The sequence below is a fragment of the Alligator sinensis genome, unplaced genomic scaffold, assembly GCF_000455745.1.
Source record: "Alligator sinensis unplaced genomic scaffold, ASM45574v1 scaffold272_2, whole genome shotgun sequence".
NCBI classification, from domain to species: Eukaryota; Metazoa; Chordata; order Crocodylia; family Alligatoridae; genus Alligator; species Alligator sinensis.
In genome coordinates this window covers 306328-327979 of record NW_005842078.1, presented here as the reverse complement: position 1 = coordinate 327979, position 21652 = coordinate 306328, and positions in this window count along the sequence as shown.

The window sequence follows — 21652 nt, the reverse complement described above, 5'->3', positions numbered from 1 at the left end:
GCAATTCGAAGCCGGTGGGGAAAGGGGTACGTCGGGGTTGCGCTCAGTGACGGGAAGAAAGATCGATAGGTGATCAGTCTATCGATCGGCAGCCGCAAGTCAGATAACTTCAGAGGCACTCTGCAGTGTGCTCAAAGCTCTTCGACTTGGGCGGAAGTCGCGCGGAATTTTAAACGGCCAGCGAGCCAATTACTAGCCGCCACATGTGAATAATTTAGCACTGGCCAATAGCCGGGCACAAATTTGCATCCGAATAGCGGGAACTCTTTGCACCGTGCATTTCTGTGCTGCAAAGAAGAAATGCATCCTGCAAAGGAAACTGCAAATTGGCGGGAACTCTCTCCTATACGCGGGTTCTCAATTGCAGCAGAACATTCTGCCGTGCAAAGGAGCTCTCACGTGGCCAGGAAATTCCATAGTGCTGAGGCACCAAAATCACTGGGTTGTGACAACTTCATTGGCCCCCTTCCATCTTCTGGGTTCTATTCTCTTCTTACTGTCGGTAATGGCTCCTCTCCGGGTTCTTCCCATCCAGCATCCTAATCCTGAAGACTGTTTGTTGATCCCTTCGCAGGTTCCTTATATTCGGAGGGCCTGATCATGGGATCTACCCTTGTTCCAAGCAATTCCTACCCTTTGGGTCAGCTCCCCATGGGGAGCCCTACAGGCTCTACTCCACTTACTCTGTCTACCTGAGTCCATTCTACCTCACAACCCCTTCACCCAGGGAAACACACACACACACACACACACACACACAAAACCACCAAAGAAAAACCACAAGACAACTTGTCGGTCACTTCACTGGGAACTTGGATGGTCCCCCTCCCTGGTTCCTTACAACAGGTCCAAGTTCCCCTATGGTCTAGCTAAGGGATACCTCCTTGATTGGACTGTATACTCATAGCCTCCTGCTCGGGTCATCCTTCCTTCCTTCTTCTGCTCCTTTCCCAAGCCCTGGGCCACCCCACTCTTCTCCCTCCTGGGGCGTCCCTGTCTGGGTGTTTCATAGCTCCTGTATGTGTAGCTGGTTACTCTTTGTGCTTGGGGTAGGTGCCCCACTTTTCTGTGGCCCTCCCCATGGCTCTTGACGGGGCTTCTCCGTTGGGGTCACCTCCTTCTACTCCCCACCATCTCTAAGACTCCCACCTGTTAGGTTGTGGGTTTCCACCTGCTCCCCTCTGCTTCCCTTGGAGCTGCTACCATCACAGGTTGCAGGGGCTTCTTCTGTCCTGCTTCCAGCACCGCTTACCTGTTCCCTGTCACTGCTGCCAAACTTGGGATCAGAAGCCTCTTCTGACTCCTCGCCCAACACTCCTCCTCTCCTGAAGGGTCCCTGGAGTGTGTCCTGTGGCCAGACGCTCCTCTGGTCCATTCTCCCCTCCTCTCTCCTTTTGCTGTCCGCCATTTTTATTTTCGCCGGCCTGTGATTGCTAGTGACATCACCAGCCGGCCTTGGCTGAATAAAGATGCGGCTAACGAGCCACGTGGATTTCTCCTCTCGCTCCCACTGTGCCGCAGCTTCTGCTGCAGGTAGGTGATTTTTTCTTATTTTAATTCCTTCATTTGTCCCCTCTCCCTTTCATTTATTCTGTTCCCCATACCTTTCTTTTCTTATTTGGAGTCTTTCCTTCCCATTCTGGGACCATCAGTCTTCACTACTCCTTTTTATGGGGCAGACTATCTCTGATCTCCTATGGGGAGGGCCTGTCCAGGCAAGGTCAGTCCTGTTCCAGAGGGCTCCAGGTGTTCTTAATGAGCATGTGCAGCCTTGGCACAATGGTGGGTTGCCTCATCTTACATCAGTAGACCACATGTAGACTAAATGCACAGCAAACGGGACAGAGTTTGAATATTCAGTCAGAACCAGAACCTAAATTAGGTGTCACCAGATTGTGGGAATGGTCTCTGTGAATAATATGCACTTTGGAGCATGTGATTTGAGAACTCAATCTGTAAGCCATGTACTTATAACTTGCTTTGATAAGGCTCATATATTCTGTTCCTACAGGACATAAAATTTTAGGCTTATTTCCCTAGAAGTGATATTTTTCCTGCTGGAGCTTTTTAGGAAAGAAAAAGAAACCCAAGAAAACTAGAGAGGGACCTATTTGTCTGGTGTCCTGTTTGTTTACTGCTTAGAAAAGCAACTGTCATTTTTATTCTGTCTTGTATTCACAGTGTGTAGGTGGGCATATATTTATTTTGATCTAGAGTTAGACTTGATTGCACACATTCCTTTTCTGAAGGAATCTTCTAAGTAAAACTCCTTACCGTTTATATTTGTACCTGGCGTGTGGTGTGACATTCCATTATCATCATGGAGGAAGCTGAAAGAAAAAAAAATCAGCCCTGTTTCCAAATCCAAATGAAATAAACAAATGGAATCAGAACGCCGTTTCTTCAAGTGAACTACGTACAAATTCATAGTTTCATAGCTTCATAGTTTCATAATGTAAAATATTACACTTTTATTGGTATAAGTGATTAGAAACTGGTCTATACCCATATCAGAACAGAAGTTCAGGGCACAAAACTGGTCTGTATCCATAACAGAACAGAAATTTGGCACAAACAGATTGGTTTAAAAACAGCAGAACCCGGCCTAAGATTTTCCCCTTCCCCCTGTAACAGGGAACCCTAGCTCTGTTAGCAGAAAGTAGGTCGGTCCCTTTAAGACAAAAACTTTCTGGGCACAGCCTGCTGGCAGGGCAGAGGTTAAAAGTTGAGCCTGCCCAGCTAGTCAGGTGACCAGAAGGGGGCAGGCCAGAACTATAAAAACCCTGGGCTTGGTGGTAGTGGCCAAAGGGGAAGGAGGTTGTGCATGTGAGCTCCATAGAGAGGCTTAGCTACCAGTCCAGCTGCTATAAGAAGGGAACTCCTGATGACTCTGAGAAGTGGCAGCAGCGCCAGAGGGAGAAGAGTCTAGATAGCGGGGAAGCAAAAGCACCAAGTCATGAAGAAATGTAAGATGGCATGCTGCCTTCTTTAAATTCTAATTTTTCTTTTTTTTTGTGGTTATAACCTGTTGACTTACTGTTTATATATATTTGTTGATTGATAAACCGGTGGTTTGTGGTCGAGCCTGTAGGGGAGGAGGAGGCCTCATTAGTGCCTTGGGCACAGTATTAAAAGGCCAAAGGGCGTAGTACACTTAAGTGTGTAGCCGTATAGGGCCTGTAGCTCAGAGCTCATTGCAGGACTGTTAAGCTGGGTCCCAGTGGGGGGATCTCGGCTACTAGCCCGAGCTAAAGGAAAGGGCGCCCTTGGACAGTGGGAGCTTTGGGCCGCTGCCCGGGCTGGAACTTGCAGCCTGGGCTCCAGATTGAAAACAAAAGGAGGGCCACAGGCCCCGAGATGATTAAGGAGCTAGAGCCTCAGAGTTGAACCCTATCTGGTGGGTTTAGACTGGTAGGCCTAGCTAGAGAAAGACGGGGACAAGGCCTGCGGTGGCTGAGAACCCCAACATAGAATTACAATAGGCAGTCTCCCGCTTGTAAGAACATTGAAATAATATTTACATCAAGACATGGCAGATGAGTAAAGATGGGATATGTGGCAAACGAGTGAAATGAAACATTAAGGGACTGCAGGGGTGCCTGTCATAGGTTAAAAAAAAAAAATGCTGCTGGGGAGAGCAACCTGTTACACCTCACAAAAGGTCTGCTTACAGAAATCCATGTAACTTAGATTGTAGCAAAACCCCCAGGTTTTTCTTTTTTTTTTTTTTTTAAGTTAAAAATGGTTTGCCCCCCCTTCCCCAACCATTTCTGACTTTCTCTATGCTCTCTCTATCCCTTATAAGTAATTATAAGTAGTTATAGGTAAGCTAAGTTCTTGTAGGCTATTATTGTAATAAGCCCCTTTTTTATATTATAAATAATGTTATGTTATGTTTGTATTGATTTTTACTGCTTTATATTGTATTATATTGTATTCCTATCATTTTTGCATTGATTTTTATTGTTTTACATTAATATTGTATGATTTAGGCCTGTGTCTGTAATGTCAACTTTCCATTTTGTATGTCAAGCTTCCATCTTGTGTCCCTTGCCCATGTATAACTATTGTATAGTATGTTGTAACTGTGACTCATGTGTAACCAGTCTTATGTAAATTGCTTCCTGAATGAACGAGAATGAATAAGGGTGCCTGAGGCATAATGGTAGCAGACCTCTAATAATGATTAGTAATAACCAGACCATCAACTCAATGGCCCGACCATTGCTTTGCATTGACACACCCAAGAACCACAGACCTCACCCAGGAACAGAACCTACAGGAACACAACATTTGGAAGACAAAGATCCTACAGAAACCAGCAACCCCACCATTGTATCCCACCAGACAATGAGGACATCTGAGCAGGACTGGCCTTGCCTGAACATGTCCTTCCTATAGAAGATGCACGTAGCCCACCCCTATAAAAGGGGTGGTAGAGTGTGACCTCTTTGGGACACCCTCTCCATCTGGAGCAGCACTACACCATGTCATCTATCCACCCAGAGGCACTGCTGGCAAGCCCCTTAGGACAACACCTTGCTGTAGAAGACCCTGAGTGGCCATCAAGGATCAACTCACAGCCCAGGATAGGTAGCTATCACCCACCTGCCCAGGGTAACTAGCTATCACTGACCTTCCTTCCCCAAGCAAAGGATCTGGACTCTGTCCCCACACACCTTGACTCCAATCCCTCCACGAAGCCTTTACTCCCCTGTTACCATTGTGTGTGTGTGTGTGTGTGTGTGTGTGTGTGTGTAAGAGAGAGTGTGTGTGTGTTGCGGGAACCAATAATATTGTGAGGCTATACAGTGAGCTTACTGATTAATAAAACTGTTATTTTGAAACCCTAAGTTCAGTTTTTGTCTTATTGACCTCCCGTCCCTCCTCCGTGATTTCCCAGCTTTCTCCCTCAGTTCTTTCTACCTCATTTCTAGTCCTGATCTCCCAGCTTTCTGCCTCTCTGTTTCATAGATTTTATAGATATTAGAGCTGGAAGGGACCTTGGAGGATCATCGAGTCCAGCCCCCTGCCCCAGGGGCAGGAATTCAGCAGGGGTCATAGGATCCCAGCAAGATAAACATCCAAATTTCTCTTGAAGGCGTTCAAAGTGGGTGCTTGAACCACCGCCGATGGAAGGCTATTCCAGACCTTGGGGGGTCTGACAGTAAAGGAGATCTTCTTTATGTCCAGCCTGAAATGGTCTTGCAGGAGTTTATAACCATTTGACCTTGTCATCCCTTGGGGCACTCTGGTGAACAAACGTTCCCCCAGATCCTGGTGAACACTGCTTATAAACTTATAGGAGGCCACCAGATCACCCCTGAGCCTATGCTTTTCCAGACTGAAGAGTCCCATAGCTCTCAGCCCGTCATCATAAAGTCTGCTTTCCTGACCTCTAATCATGCATGTGGCTCTTCTCTGGACTCTCTCAAGCTTCTCCATGTCCTTTTTGAATTGTGGAGCCCAAAACTGGATGCAGTACTGCAGCTGCGGCCTCACCAAGGCTGAGCACAAGGGGAGAATGATGTCCCGGGTTTTGCTTGAGAAGCATCTATGGATGCAAGCCAGCATTTTGCTTGCATCCATAGATCACATTGATGGCTCATGCTCATCTTGTGGTCAATCATGACTCCCAAGTCCCATTCATCCATAGTGCTAGCCAGCGTAGCACTGCCGAGCCAATAAGCATGTTGCAAATTTTTCTTCCTGAGGTGGAGAAGCTTGCATTTTTTGGTGTTAAACGCCATTCAGCCGACCATTTCATGAGCCTGTCAAGGTAAGCCTGGATTGCCCTCCTGTCCTCAAGTGTGGATGCTTTACCCCAAAGTTTGGTATCATCGGCAAACTTGGCCAGTTCACTTCTGACTCCAATGTCCACATCATTAATGAAGATGTTGAAGAATATAGGTCCAAGGACAGAGCCTTAAGGGACCCCATTGGTCACAGGGCATCATGATGATTGACTTCCATCAACCACCACCCTCTGGGTCTGATTATGGAGCCAATTCTTCAGCCAATGGAGCATGGTGGGCCCGAGGCCACAGTTGGCTAGTTTTGCCAAGAGGTGACCATGGGATACCAGATTGAAGGCTTTTTTAAAGTCGAGATATATGACATAAATCTCCTCTCCCTTGTTCACGTGATAGGTCACCTGGTCATAAAAGGAAATAAGATTGGTCAAGCACGACCTACCCTCAACAAACCCATGCTGGCTATCCCTCTGGATGTTGCCATCAGCCAGTCCATTAAGAATGGCCTGTTTGATAATCTTTTCTAAGACCTACCCTGGGATAGAGGTCAGGCTGATGGGCCTGTAGTTTGCCGGATAAACTTTCCTCCCCTTCTTGAAGATAGGCACCACATTGGCCTTCTTCCAATCCCAGGGCACTTCACCAGAGCACCAGGAGTTCTTGAAGATCCATGCCAAGGGCTGGGCTATGATGCTAGCCAGCTCCTTGAGTATTCTAGGGTGTAGATTGTCAGGGCCAGCTTACTTGAGGGTGTCCAGCCTCTCAAGGTGTTCCTTCATGAGGTCAGCATTGAAGGAGGGCCAGGAATCACCCTCACCCAGGTGTCCCTGTCCCATGATGGGCAGGGGCATCCCATGGGACTTGTGAAAGACCAATGCACAGTACCCATTTAGTAACTTGGCTTTTTCCTGGGCGTCAGTCATCAGTTGTCCCTTCTGGTTTAGCAGGGGTCCAATGTTGCCCTTGCTTTTCCTCTGGCTCTCCACATATCTAAAAAAGGATTTTTTTTATTGTCCTTGATACTTGTAGCCAGTTGGAGTTTCATTGCAGCCTTGGGTTTCCTGGTTCACTCCCTGCAGGTCCGGACCAGTGCAGTATACTTCTCCTTGGAAGTGGATCCCATCCTCCATCCTTTGTAGGTCTTTCTTTTTAGATGCAGGAGGTCTGCTAGTTCCTCGTTCAGCCAAGGGGGCTGCTGTGCCCTTTTGCAGCCTTTCCTGGCTGTCTCTTCCTTGCCACCGCTTAGCTGCCTCCTGATCTCCAAGCTTTCTGCCCCTCCTTTCAGCCCTGATGTCACAGCTTTCTTCCCTTTCTTTCAGCCTCAATCTCCCAGGTTTCTGCCCCTCCATTTCCTGGCTGTCTCCTCCTTTTTTCCCTTGCTTTCACCACAGCACCAGGTGACCCCAAGTAACCCTGGGACCTCAGTTATCCTCATGTAACCCCCGTGGCACCTTGACCCCAAGTAAACGCAACCCCAATTGACCCTAAGTAACCCGAAAGGCACCTTGACCTCAAGTAACCCCGAGCACCAAGTTACCCCAAATGCCCCCTAGTGTTCACTCACAGCCACAGAAGTGCATGTTTGCATATTTGTGTATGTGTTTGTGAACTCAAAATGGTGTATGTGTAGTTTGTCTGTGTTTATATAATTGTGTATCATGTCCTCCTTTCTAACAACACAATATTGAGATCCTAAGTGTTTATCTGGTGTATGCCAAGTCAACAATTCTGCCTTGGGCTTTTTGAATATCTGTACTTAACCATTAAGCTCAGCTTTGTTTGGGAAAGAGAGGCAGATTACAATGTACTGAATGCATCCCTCATTGATGTTTTCTGAAGGGACTGGCAATGCTAAATGTTACTTCCAGGGAGAACAGAATTCAGTGTCCATTCTACTACCTAGGAATCTGGGATCAAGAGACAGCCATGGACCCTACATATTGGCTTACATTTGCCACAGATTCATGGGCACTACAGGTTTAATACCAATATTATCATATATATGTCTGTTGGTTCCACATCTAGCTGATCTCCTAAATAGGTTTTGTTCTTTTTGCAATAATTATTCTACCATGTGGTCATTCTCACTGGTCACTGGCATTCCCTGATATGAGCAGGACAGTCATCTAGTAAATACAGGAGTTATCAATGAATCCACAGATAGCTGAGGAGGCCAGTCATTGATTGTTTGACTGTAGACATGGCAAATAGTTCCAGGAGGAATGAGCTGGTCCTGGTAATTCAGGTCACAGCTGTTTCCCTTTGTATCTCTTGTCTATCCATCTCCACAGTGATGCAAGTTTGCTCAGAGTGATCAATAACTTGTTTTATATCACAATAATATTTGGGGCAATTCAGTGTTCAAGCCTCCCAAGTAGCACTGTTGATATCACATTTCTTCAGACTAACCTTCATGGTGTCTTTGAATCCCTCCTTTTGCTCATCTCTGAAGTGGTGACCATTGGTAAGCTAGGAATATAGGAGTTGTTTCAGGATCCAGTTGCCAGGCATCCTTATAATGTGCTTCATCTGAAGAAGCTGGTGCAGTATAAACACGGTGTGCCCACCTGGCCTCGAACATCCTGTCAAATGCGACTTTGGTCCGAATGTTCGATGGTGTCCGCCTTGTCACTCCGGGTGGTCTATCGAGTAGGTGGCCACTTCTCATGTGGTCCTCCCCAGTCTTGCCTGCCATGACTTTGAATCTTATTTCAGTGTGGGGTCTAACCACTTGGATTCCCTTGATGGTGGAATGTCTATCTGGCGGTCTTCTGCGAGGCTCCACCTCCCCTCTACCTCACCCTTACACCCAGCCTTGGCAGGTCACTGCTGTCCTTGTGGCCAGATTCCTGAGTGCTGAGCCCCTGATTACTTCTGCAGGAGGGGTGAGTCCCCCTCTAGAAGGTGTCGGCAGCCTACAGTATCCTCTCTGGGCTACAAGACCACTGCCTTTCCTTAAAGCTATCACCGACTCTGAGACTTGCATAACAATCAGGCTCCACAAGCCCTGACACCCAACCCCTCCAAAAGGGGGAAACACAAAATACCGAAAAAAACCTTTGACACCCTCTAAGGGACCCAACTGTCCCCTCACCAGGCCCCCTTGGCAGAATCACTATCAACGTGCCCCTGACCCTTATGGGGCAATACTAGGCCCTGTACATAGCCGTGATATCCTGTGGTCTCCACCACAGTTCCTTTCCCTCATTGCCCAGCCTTCTATATCTTTGGGCCCCCTGTAGTCCTTCAGTAGATTCCTGTCCTCCCATTACCCACAGGATCAGTGACACGCTGTCAAGGTCTAAGCTTTGCAGTGTCTTGTACTGCCCTGGACTCCTGTCTCCCACCTGGTGCGCCTGTTCGGCCACCCCAGCGCCCTCCATGGCCCCACCTGGTCTGGTGCCAGGTAATGCACCAGCACCTCCAGCCCCTCTGCAGCAGTCACTGGAGTCAGGGTCTCTCTGTTCTCCTCTACCCTGTTCTTCAGGCTTCTGGTCAGGTGCAGTCGCTTCTGGCTCACGGCTCTTTTCATTGCAGCCAGCAGTCTCCGGCTTGCAGCGTGTGCAGCAGGATCCTTTCATGCTGGGGAAAATGGCCTCCAGCTCCGCTCACTCCCTCAGGAGCTTTGGAGAGACCCCTGTGGCTGGTACTCCTGCCAGTGTATGTCTCCTCCTTGCCTCTTCTCTGGTGGCCCATTTTATTTCCGCTGACATCACCAGCCAGCCGCAGCTGTATGAAGGTGCGGCTGACGATCTGCATGGGCTCCTCCTTGTATTCCATCTTCACCATGGGCCCCGCTGCAGGTAAGTGTTCCCCTTTACTTTTGTCTTTTCCTCCCTGCCCTTCTGGGGCTTCTTGTTTCCGGGGTTCCCCCCTGGCCCTTTGGTGTCCCCCCTTTTGTTTTTCCCTGTGACACACAGCTTCAATGATGATACAGTTTGCTTGAGCTAGAACATTAATATTCATTGTTCTGTTCTTTCAAGTGATATGGAGGATTTTCTGGAGCCATTGCTCGTGGTAATGCTCCTAAGCTTTCAGGTATTTCTATTATATCACCCAGATTTCACAACCATACAGCAGGGTAGCAATTACAATAGCCTGGTAGAATTTTTTTTTTTTATTCAGGTCCTGATGTCATGATCATTGAAGTCTTAATTTCAGAGATGTCCAAAGCCATCACTGGCAGATTTTATCCAATGTGGAATATCCTTATCTATGTTTACTTTTTGGAAAAGTGTCTACCCAGGTAGGACAAATGCTCATGATTCTCCAAGGATTGCTCACTGATTGTAATATGGAATGGAGCAACTGGTTGACTTGGGGTGGGTTTGTAAAGTATCTTGGTTTTTGTGAAGTTGTCAGTGAGTCCAAGCATTTCATGCACTTTACAGAAGCAATCAAGTGACCTGGAGCTCTTCAACTGAGTGGGCACACATGATACAATTGCAGTGTATTGAAGATCAATACCGGATATGTTGGTTATCTTGAATATAGAATGTATCCAGAAGAGATTCCCGTCAATGAGGGCCATGTCAGTGTTGCTTGTGGCACATCTTCTAGCAACAAAAATCATCTCTGTTGTACCTCTGAATGGTCTAAAACCACACCAGGATCATCAGAATCTCCTCAGCGAGGAAGGTGAATCTATTGAGGAGAATATGGGGGAGGATCTTCCCAGCTACGGACAGAAGTGCATTACCACACTAAATGCTACAATTTATTCTATCTCTTTTCATGAATATGGTAACAATTTTGGCATCTCTCAGGTCACTGGGATTTTGTTCATCTTTTCAGATTATCAGAATAACAATGTGTAGCTGGAAAGAGAACTTTATTCCACCTAGAGTATAATTTGCAGCTGGTATTACCTCAGAACCACATGCCTTATTGTTGTTCTGATAAGCTTTGAAGGTTCTCCTTTTTCTGTCAATGAAAGCTTGAGTTTTCCCTATTATTGTTATCAAACTAGTTTTGATGTTTCTTCATAGAGAAGCCTAGAGATTGTTTGCAAGCTTCATAGATGCCTTTCTTGAGGCTCCTAGTGACCAGTGGTATCAAGATCACCAGGGAGGTTGAGAGTTTCTCACTAGGGCACTGCTGTGGATCATCACTTTTAGCAGAATCTTTCAAGCACTCAATATTGAACCTCTTCCTTGATACCTTTTGTTTACATATATTTTGGGGTGATGCAAATGGACATGACAGACTATCAAGTGATGGTCCATTTAGTAGTCATCTGTGCTGATCTTAGGCCTGGTGATATGGACAATGTGACATTCCGAGGCATGCATTATGACATAACCAACCATATTCTGTTTTGAATAGGGGTGTATCTATGATGTCTTCCATTTGTTGCTTTGGTGGAATAAGGAGTTTGTTATGATGAAAAATAATTCCACTTGAATTGACTTGCCCCACCCACCCTTTTCAAGTGCTCAATATCTCAAAGTCCCATAGCTCAAAATCCCTTTCCCACTCTAGCAAAATCCCTTTCCCACTCTATCCAGAAGAATAATCTTTGCAGACGGATGACAGGATTTGGTCAAGTTTAGAATAGAATTCTTCTTTCATGCCATCATCTGCATGAAGATTTGGGGCTTATACACTCATGACTGTGGCTTGTTGTCCATTTTGCAGTTGGACATGAAGGGTTATGAGACACCTGTTGATGCTAACTGGACACCTCAGCATCTGAATAATGATCTTGGGTTGATAGCAAAAACAATGCTGTGGGGATGATTGTCTTTTTTTAGCTTTTCAGTTTCATATTATGTATAGCCATTACCATGATCTTTGAACTACCTCTCTCTGCAAATCTAGTCTCACTAAGTGCAGCAATGTCAATAGCAAATTGTGCAAGTTCTCTGGCCATGAGTACTGCCCTTCACTCCTGTGACTCAGTTATGGCTGTCCTTCAGGGTGTGCATGTTCCAAGTTGCAAACTTCATTACTTGACCTGGGTCAAAGATAAAGCAAAACAACAGGGAACAGTTTCCAGTCAAGAAGAGCAAAACAGACAATGTTCAGGGTAAATCAATCTTTTCTAGCAGCCTCTGAGCTGATTGGATCCTAAATAGGACTGCTAGCATGCATGAAGCTGCTGAATTGTATGACTGTCTCAAATCCAATTACAAAATGACCATTGTCCCTAAGTAGATCAATGACTAAGGGCTTCTGGTAATCATTAGCACCTTCCCCCGTTGCTATTTTCCCTTTGCCATAGGACTTGCTATTGAAGGAAGACACTTGCAAGTGTCTTCTTTTAATGTGGTATGCCACTATGCATCAGCAATCATATGATGCTTTGCAGGAAGGCAAGGAATATGATGGAAAGGGAAAAGTAGACAGCTGGAAGTTTATATTTTGCTGCAGCATTCATCTTCTTTCTAGTTACCATAAAGCATTCTTGCTTTACCTGCCTGCTCCACTATTGAAGACCCTCAATCACCCTGACATCTGCTGAGACAGGGAGCAAAACAGCACTGCATAGGAAATCTAGGAAGTTTTCAGAGAATGTGGAGGACAACTTCCTGGTACAAGTGTTGCAGAGACCAAATAGGGACCAAATATTCTGCCAAAGCAACAAATGGAAGACATCATAGATACACCCCTGTTCAAACATGCTCTTCTTGACCTACCACTCACAAACAGGGAAGAATTAGTGGAGGATGTAGAAGTGGATGGCAACTTGGGCAGCAGTGACCATGAGACAATCAAGTTCAGGATACTGACAAAAACAAGAAAGGAGAGCAGCAGAGTATGGACTCTGGACTTCAGAAAAGAAGACTTTGACTCCCTGAGGGAACTGATGAGCAGGATCCCCTGGGAGACCAGTTTGAGGTGGAAAGGAGTCCAGGAGATCTGGCTGTCCTTTAAATAAACCTTTAGGAGGATGCAGGAACAAACCATCCCAATGTGCAGAAAGAATAGAAAATATGGCAGGTGACCAGCTTGGCTTGGTAGGTAACTCTTCAATGAGCTTAAACACAAAAAGGAATCTTAGAAGAAGTGAAACCTTGGATAGATGACTAGAGAATTTACTCTGGCATGCAGGAATAAAATCAGGAATGTGAAAGTGCAATTCAAGTGGCAGCTAGGAAGGGACATGAAGGGTATCTACAAGTATGTTAGCAACAAGAGGATGTTCATGGGAAGTGGGAGGCGCTTAATAAATGGGGGAGGCAACCTAGTGACAGATGATGAAGAAAAGGCTGAGGTACTCAATACCTTTTTTACCTCAATCTTCACGGGCAAGTTCAGCACCCAAACTACTGCACTGGGCAGCACAGTTTGGGGAGTAGGTGAGCAGTCCTCAGTGGTGAAAGAACAGGCTAGGGACTATTTATAAAAGCTGGACATGTTCAAGTCCATGGGGCTGGATATAATGCATCTGAGGGTGCTGAGGGAGTTGGCTGATGTGATTGCAGAGCCACTGGCTGATATATTTGAAAACTTGTGGTGATCAGGGGGAGGTCCTGGATGATTGTAAAAGGGCAAATATAGTGCCCATCTTTAAGAAAGAAAAGAAGGAGGATTTAGGGAACTACAGACCAGTCAACCACATCTCAGTCCCCAGAAATATCATGGAATCCATATTCTTAAGAAATGCATTTCTAAGCACCTGGAAGAGAAGAAGATGACCAGAAACAGTCAGCATGGGTCAACTAAGGGAAAGTTATACCTGTCCAACCTGATTGCCTTCTATGATGATATAACTAGCTCTGTGTTTGTGGGGAAAGCAGTGGACATGATATACTTTGATTTTAGCAAGGCTTTTGATACAGTCTCCCACAACATGCTTGCAAGCAAGCTAAGGAAGTATGGGTTGTATGAATGAACTGTATGGTGGATAGAAAGCTGCCTGGATCATCAGACTCAATGGATACTGATCAATGGTTTGAAGTCTGGTTGGCAGTGGATATCAAGGGGAGCACCCCAGGGGTCAGTCCTGGAGCTGTTTTTTGTTGGGTTTTTTTCAACACCTTCATTAACTCTCTGGCAGATGGGATAGATTATACCCTAAGCAAGTTTGCAGATGACACCAAGATGAGGTATAGTAGATACGTTGGAGGGTAGAACTAGAATTCAGAGGGTTCATCTGCACATTAATTAATATGCAGTAGTTACTACACATTTAGTTCAGTAGTTGCTTAATGACATACTAACTATGTATTATAAATGTGTATTACCACAATTTTTACCCAGCACACTCATGCACAGGGTTATTAGGCTACTGTGCATTAAGCATGCCATGTAGACACACCCAGAGTGACCTGGAAAAACTGGAGGATTGTGCTAAAAATATCTCATGAGGTTCAATAAGGATAACTTCAAAGTCCTGCACTTAGAATGGAACAATCCCATGCACCACTACAGACTTGGGATCAACTGGCTAAGCAGTAGTTCTGCAGAAAAGGACATGGGGAGTTACAGTGGACAATAAGCTGGATATAAGTCAACAGAATGCCCTTGTTGCCAAGAAGACTAACAGCATATTGGGCTGCATTAGTAAAAGTGTTGGCAGCAGATCAAGGGAAGTAATTATTCCCCTCTATTCTGCTCTGGTGAGGTCAAAACTGTGTTGTGTCCAGTTTTGGGCCCCCACTCTAGAAAGGATGAGGAGAAGTTGGAGAGAGTCCAGATGAGGGCAACAAAAATGGTTACAGGGCAGGGGCACATGACATCTAAGAAAAGTTGTAGGGAACTAGGCTTATTTAGTCTGGAGAAGAAAATACTGAGTGGGGATGTGATAGCAGCCTAGAGGATGGGGCTATCTATGCTCAGTGTTAATAGATAAGAGAGCAAGTATTGGAGCCAAAATTGGTTCTAAGGACATGGTGGGATAACTTAGCATATTAAGTAGGTCAGAGCATGAACTTGTCCTCACCTATTGACAAGATCATGAGCAGTGGTACCTGGAAGATACTGGAAATGGTACCTACTGCACAAGAGTGTGTCATGTGCAGAGCGCTGGTGTGCCATGTGTACCAACCCTTTAAAAAGGTCTGGCTGACAGATTCATTGCATGACTGGGTGTGATTGAGACTGTGCATGTGGTGGAAATGTGCATGATGGATAGCGTGAGGATGGGCCTGGCTGGTTTTGGTGTGTGTGGATGCTGAGAGTGTATTTGTGAGAAAGAGAGACTGTTAGTGTGGTGAATGAATCCAGTGAAAATAGCTTTGTGGTGTGCAGGTCAGCTGGTGTGGGTGATTGTTGCATGGTGTTACATATTAGGCTATGCTGTGACCATGGAGTTCCAGTGGGCTGAGTATTGATAGCAAGGCCGCTATAGAGCCAGCCATTACCTCCACCAACTTTGGCTCCTGAGGCTTCACCAGTTCTCACCACTGCTGGTCTCCAGTAAGAGTGGCCAGGGTTGGCTGCCCAGACTTCTCCTAGCTGGGTGCACATGGTGCATAAGTAGCAGTCCTCCACCCTTGTAATAAGTATCACCCTCTCCTCCTTCATTTCTCCCTCTTCCCTTCCTTAAATTGGAAGATAAGCCATGACCAAATAATCCTTTTTAGTGTGACCCACTCTTATGGCAATCTGAAGCAGCATTCAATAAAGATTTCCCCTTAGTATAATAAAAGTTACTAGATCTCCAGTTGGTGTTAGTACTTGTTGTAGCTGTTATTTCAATTGATTATATTTTCCTGTAATTTACCTGCTGTTAATTAATAAGATGATTCGTCCATTTCATTTACAATTCCTGAATTTGGCTGTTTAATTAGCTGAGACTAGGATTTTGTCTGGGACTAGTAAAGCAGTGATAAATATGCCTCTCTAGTACTCTAATTAGCGTAGGGGCCCAAGAAACACTTTTAGACTGCAGAGTCTTTCATTATTTAATTAATTAGTAAATAAGTCAGCCATCATGTTTAATTAATTTGGGGTCCAACAGGCCAATATTCTTTGGGTGGCCTGATTACTTTGCATATTCAGAGAGACAGGATTTCCGGTCTAACACAAGGAGCAATGGTCCCAAGTTGCAGCAAGGGAGATTTAGGTTGGATATTAGGAAAAACATTCTCACTAGAAGAGCACTGGGACAGGTTACCTAGAGAAGTGGTGGAATCTCCATCTTTCGAGGTTTTTAAGCCTGGCTCAACGAAGCCCTGGTGGAATGATCTTCTTGCCCTGTGGGGTCAGGCCAACTCTCAGGATCTCAATATTGTGCTGTTAGGCAGGAGGGTGTGACACAATTGCACATATACAAACACACAAATCAATTAGGTGCATACACACACACACACACACACACACACTACCAGCTCAGGCACATACACATCCAAGCCAGCCTAGGTGCATGCATACCTATCACCAATTCAAGCACACTCACTACACACCCCAAAAGTTAGACACAGATCACTAATTCATATATCATACACACAATGACATATATACACACACCCCCCCCACCTACACATATACACAAGTAAGTTCCTAACATGGATGGTACAGTGTGTGTGTGTGCACTTGGGATACTTCAGGGAAGGTTCAGGTGAGAGAGAGAGAGAGAGTTAAAGTGGGCCAGAACTGGGATTCGAACCAGTGAACTACAGCAAAGCTGGTTGAGAAACTGAGGCTTGGGGTTACTTAAGGTAGACTGGGGCTAGAAACTGAGGCAAACAGCTGAGATAGAGGGTGGGGGGCAGATAAGTGGTGGCAAGGAGGAGAGAGCCAGGAAAGAAACTGAGGCAGAAACCTGGGTGCTCAGGGGAAAAGGAAAAGGCAGTGGCAAAGAAATGGGGTTTGGAAGCAGAGAGGAGGTAGGACAGGTGTTGGAGGTGGCAGAGAGCCAGAAGCAGGAGAGGGAGAAATGAGACAGAAGTTAGAGGGGCGAGGAGCAGAGATTGGAGCAGGGCCAAACCATAGTAAAACAAAACCCAACTTAGGGGCCCAAATAACTGTTTTATTATACAGACAACACAATACATGCCCCATGAAGTTATTGGTTCTTACACACACACACACACACACACACTCTCTCTCTCTCTCACACTCTCTCACACACACACACACACACACACACACGCACTCAAAATGGCAGCAGGAGAAAGAGACTCAGTGGAAGGACTGGAGTCCAGGTAGGGAAGAGAAGCAGAGTCCAAGTCCTTGGTTGAAGAGGGCGTGGGGGGTGATAGCTACCTATTCAGGCTGGACAGGGGTCCTTGTACAGTTGGTGTTGTCCAGAGGGGAGTCATCGGCAGGGCCTCTGAGTGGATAGGTGGTGTGGCATGGTGCTGGTCCAGAAGGAGAGGGTGTCCCACTGGGTCTGTCTTCACTGCCCCTTTTTATAGGGGCAGACCTTGTGTGACCCTAGTGACAGGAGGCATGCCCAGGCAAGGGTCAGCCCCTGGTGTACTGAGCATGTGTGCTTCATGCAGGGATGTGCAGTTTTGGGTGTCTGTAATGGTGGGGTACAATGGTAGAGTTGCTGGTTCTTCAGGGTCTTTTGTCTTGCAAATGCTGGGTTCTTGTCTCTGTTCCTGGGTGAGGTCTGTGGTTCCTGGATGAATCAATGTGAGCTGATGGCCTGGTCATTACAGGCCCTTCAGTAGAGGCCTGCTACCATTGTATTTCAATCATTCCCAATCACTCTCCTTCATCTGGGAACCAATTTACATGGGAGGGATACGTGAATCATATAGTTGCAACACAGGGGATGCCCGGGCAGAGGACAGAAGATGGAGACTTCCATCTTGTATTAATAATATACAAATTAATGATCTGTGTCTAACTTTTGGGGTGTATAGTGATAGGTATGCATGTACCTAGGCTGGTTTGGATGTGTATGTGTCTGAGCTGGTGTTGTGTGTGTGTGTGTGTAAGCACCTAATTGATTTGTTTGTTTGTATATGTGCAATTGTGTTCCACCCTCCTGCCTAACAGTGCATTATTGAGATCCTGAGAGTTGGCCTGACCCCAGAGGGCAACAAGTGTGGTGCCCAGAACTGGATGCAGTACTGCAGCTGTGGTCTCACCAGTGCTGAATACAGCAGAAGAATCACCTTCTTGGTTTTGCTGGAGATGCATCGATTGACACATGCCAGAGTATTATTTACCCTACTGGCTACTGCATCGCACTGCCGGCTCATATTCATATTGTGGTCTATTATTCCACCCAGTCCCCCTTAATTCGTGGTGCTAGTCAGTTTGGTGCTACCAAACCTGTAGGTGTCTTGCTGGTTGCTCATCCTGAGGTGGAGCACTTTATATTTTTCTATGTTGAACTTCATCAGATTCTGATCCACCCATCTTCCTAGCCTGTCTAGGCTACAGCTACTGGCAGGCCTATCTTCAAGCATGGCCACGCTTCCCCATAACTTGGCGTCATCTGCCAACTTGGCCAGTGAGCTCCTCACCCCCACATAGAAATTGGATTGTATTTTTGAATTGTTATTATTCTGGAAACCTCATTCTTTGCCATGGGTGACCCTACCAGGAGTGAAGAAGTCCAGACAGCATCACTCTCAGGATCATTAGTAGCACACAAGCCCCTTTATTATGTCAAGGCATGATCCGTGTAAGAAGACTGTGCAGATATAGTCACTAAATGCTTCATTTGCAGTGGGAGTATCTATACGTGTGCCCAACTGAGCAGTTGTTACTGCTCAGACATTCAAGCACTAAATGACTGTACAGCAACCACCATTACTGTGCAGTTCCAGTAGTGCATAGGTCATTTCCAACCCTAGTGCACAGTGGCAATAAGCTACTGCACTTTAGCATCAGCATCACAGTTTGTGCCCATCACTACATTGCTGTAGTGATGAGCTATGTCACCATAGCTCATTGCTACAGCAATGAAGCGTCTCATGTAGACATACCCAGTGTGTGTTAAGAGGTCTTCAGGACAAGATGTTCTGTAGCTTCCAAGAATCTAAAACACAATAGGTTTCTGTGGCATTCCAAGCATCATTTACTATTGTGAAAAAGTCTAATATTGACTGATTAGCCACTGGTAGCAAAAGCTCAGTAGGTAACAGAAATTACTGTAAATTGTGCTTAGTCCAGACTACCAAACCAAGATTTTATTTTGTTTTATTTTGTTTTTGTTTTTTGTTTGCACTAAATGGTACTAGCTGAGACTTTGCACAGGCAACATCAATGCTCATTGCTAATTATTCTGCAATTTATGACAGCTTCAGGAATTATATTATATTTCCCTCACAGGAGTTCACACACCCCATTTGGAGTTAGCTGATTCTCAGAAGCATGCCAGAGACCAGGCCTATTGCAACATAAAAGAAAATGGTAAAATAAGAAAAATTATGTATATGACCCAGCAGGCCATTTAATGACTTACACTTCAAGGTGTTGATTACTTTTGTTTGGGTTTTTTGTGTGGGTGAGGGTTCTTATTTAGAAGATAGAAGATGTCAGACTCGTGAAAGATAGTTACTCTGAACAGAAGAATGCTAATGAGAATATGAGGCTAAAAAAAACACTAATAATAGATCACCACATTTGATTATTAATTTTCCTTTCTTACTTTTAGCTACGACCAAGTTCCATGTTCCTGGATAGTGTTCATATATTTATTCAACACCACCACCACCACAATTCCTTAGATACAATGAAACCAACATATACGAGGCATATCTAGTGGCCCCAGGTTAATACACTGGGGGCATGGGTAAATAATGTTGCTTTTAGCTGATGAGATGTAAAGACAGTAACAGTTATGTTGTCTCACCTACACTCTGATCTTCTGGCACATGTTAATACATTATGAGAAGTTCTACTGAATTCACGTCACTATTCACACAAAGCATGTGTATGATCAAAAAGTATAGTATCCACTGTAGGCTCTAGTACTGAAGGAGCCATCAGAGTTGCGCTTTCCAAAATACTGCTTAAAAGACTTACAAAACTAGGTTCTGTGGGCCTGATTTAGCAAAGCATTTTTTCAGGATGATTAAATACTTGATTGACTTGAGATGATTATAATGTACACTTCACCACTTGGCTGAATCAAGGCTTAGAAGCATATTGTTCATGAGTGTGAGCACACCAGTTCCTGGGTCTGCTCTTAAAGATACCATGGATATATTCAATGGAAGTAAAGAGATTTATATAAAAATGTGTAGTACATTTGAGGGTGAGGCTACAGTATCTACACTTATATGACATACTGAGGTATAACCTGATCCTCTTCTCAACCCAAGGCGAACCTCTCCATAGTTCCTTTTTACATTTCATGCATGCTTCATAGGTATTGTGTATGTACCACATTCAGTGAGTCACTCACATTTGTAATACCATGGAACAACTGGTTATGAGTTTTTATATAAAAGTAGCTCTCAGTGTGCTGTAGTTAACTGGCAGAGCTTATAGATGCTCTGAAAAAGGAGCTGACAGTTTAGCATCTCTCTGCCAAACACCAAGTCTCCCCCCTGAATTTCCACAGTAATCTGCACTGAGTATGCATTTCACAGAGCAATGTATTGAACAGGAGCTGTAAGGAAAAAAAGAGTCATGAAGTAGAAGAAAAGATGTGCAAACAAACAAAAAAAATAAATATGGGGTAAGGAGACAGGAAGATAAAGCTTCACGTGGGTGTAAGACTGAAAGTAAGACAGATCTAGAACCTTTTTAAAATGGGCAATTGCTCCTGCTGCATGAAGCATAATGCAGTGCCAATTGTAAAGAATTTTGCTAGAAAGTAAAAAATTACTAGAGGGTTTCTCAGTCCCCTATTGTGTGGGCTGTAATGCCAAGGCAACACACTGAAATGCTATAAGGAAGGTTTAAAGTATAAAATCCTCTTCTTGAGCGCTGCCCTGTTCTCTGAAGGAATCTCAGTACCCTCATTCTATTTCCTACTACCTTACTACACAACTGATTTCACTAGGACAGTTTTTCTTGGTCTCTCAGCTGAAGCAATTAGATGCTTCAGTGACTGCAGGCTTGGTAGGAAAGGGCAGTTATGAATGTAGAGAGAGCAAGCATGGAATAGTCATTAAGATTGGTACTTAAATTTTCCATGTCACAACTAGGCAAGAGAGTTAGTCTTTGGCCAAAGGAAGAATCTCAAAATAAGACACTGAGAGAGAGCTGCCAGAGAATAGCCAATAGCTTCAAGTTGTGAGTTTGAATTAGACAAAGTAGGGATATGGCCCTGAATCATCCATATTGCAAACTAGTTATGTAATAGCTTGGCTATTAGTTGTTCATGGGTTGTTGAGTCGGTGTTTGATTTTGACCAGAACTCTATCTGGACCAGGACTACGCTACAACAGCTATCCACCCAGAGGCCCTGCCAGTGACCCCCTCTGGACAACACCTTTCTGGAGAAGACCCCAAGTGACTAATGAAGATCAACTCACAGCCCAGGATAGGTAATTCTCACCCACCTTTCTTCCCCAAGCAAAGGACCTGGACTCTGACCCTGTCCCTACGCACCTGGACTTCAATCCCTCCACCAAGCCTTTTTCTCTCCTACTAGCATTGTGTTAGTGTGTATGCGAGTGCTTGTGTGTGTGTAGGAACCAATAACTTTGTGGGGCTGTGTAGTGTGTTGTCTGTTTAATAAACCTGTTATTTTGGAGCAGGGTCAGGAGGTCTGTAAGACAAAAACCCAACTTGGGGTTCCAAACTCTGCTCCTCTGACCTTCATTCTGTCCCTCTCTCTCTCGGTCACCTTGGCTCCCTCTCTGCTCTCCTCCAAACCCTGGCTTTCACCACCCCTCACTTCTACTCCACTGCCTCTCTGCCTCTGTCTTCCTCTTCCTTGACCTCCCAGCTCTCCGTTTTGTGTCTCACCACTTTTGCCTTCTCCCCGATCCCAGTCTCTCTCTCTGTAGCCTCTCCCTGATCTTCCCTGTCTCTCTCTGTTCCACATTTGTGTCCATCCACCATTGCCTTCCCCCTGATCTCACTCTCTCCAT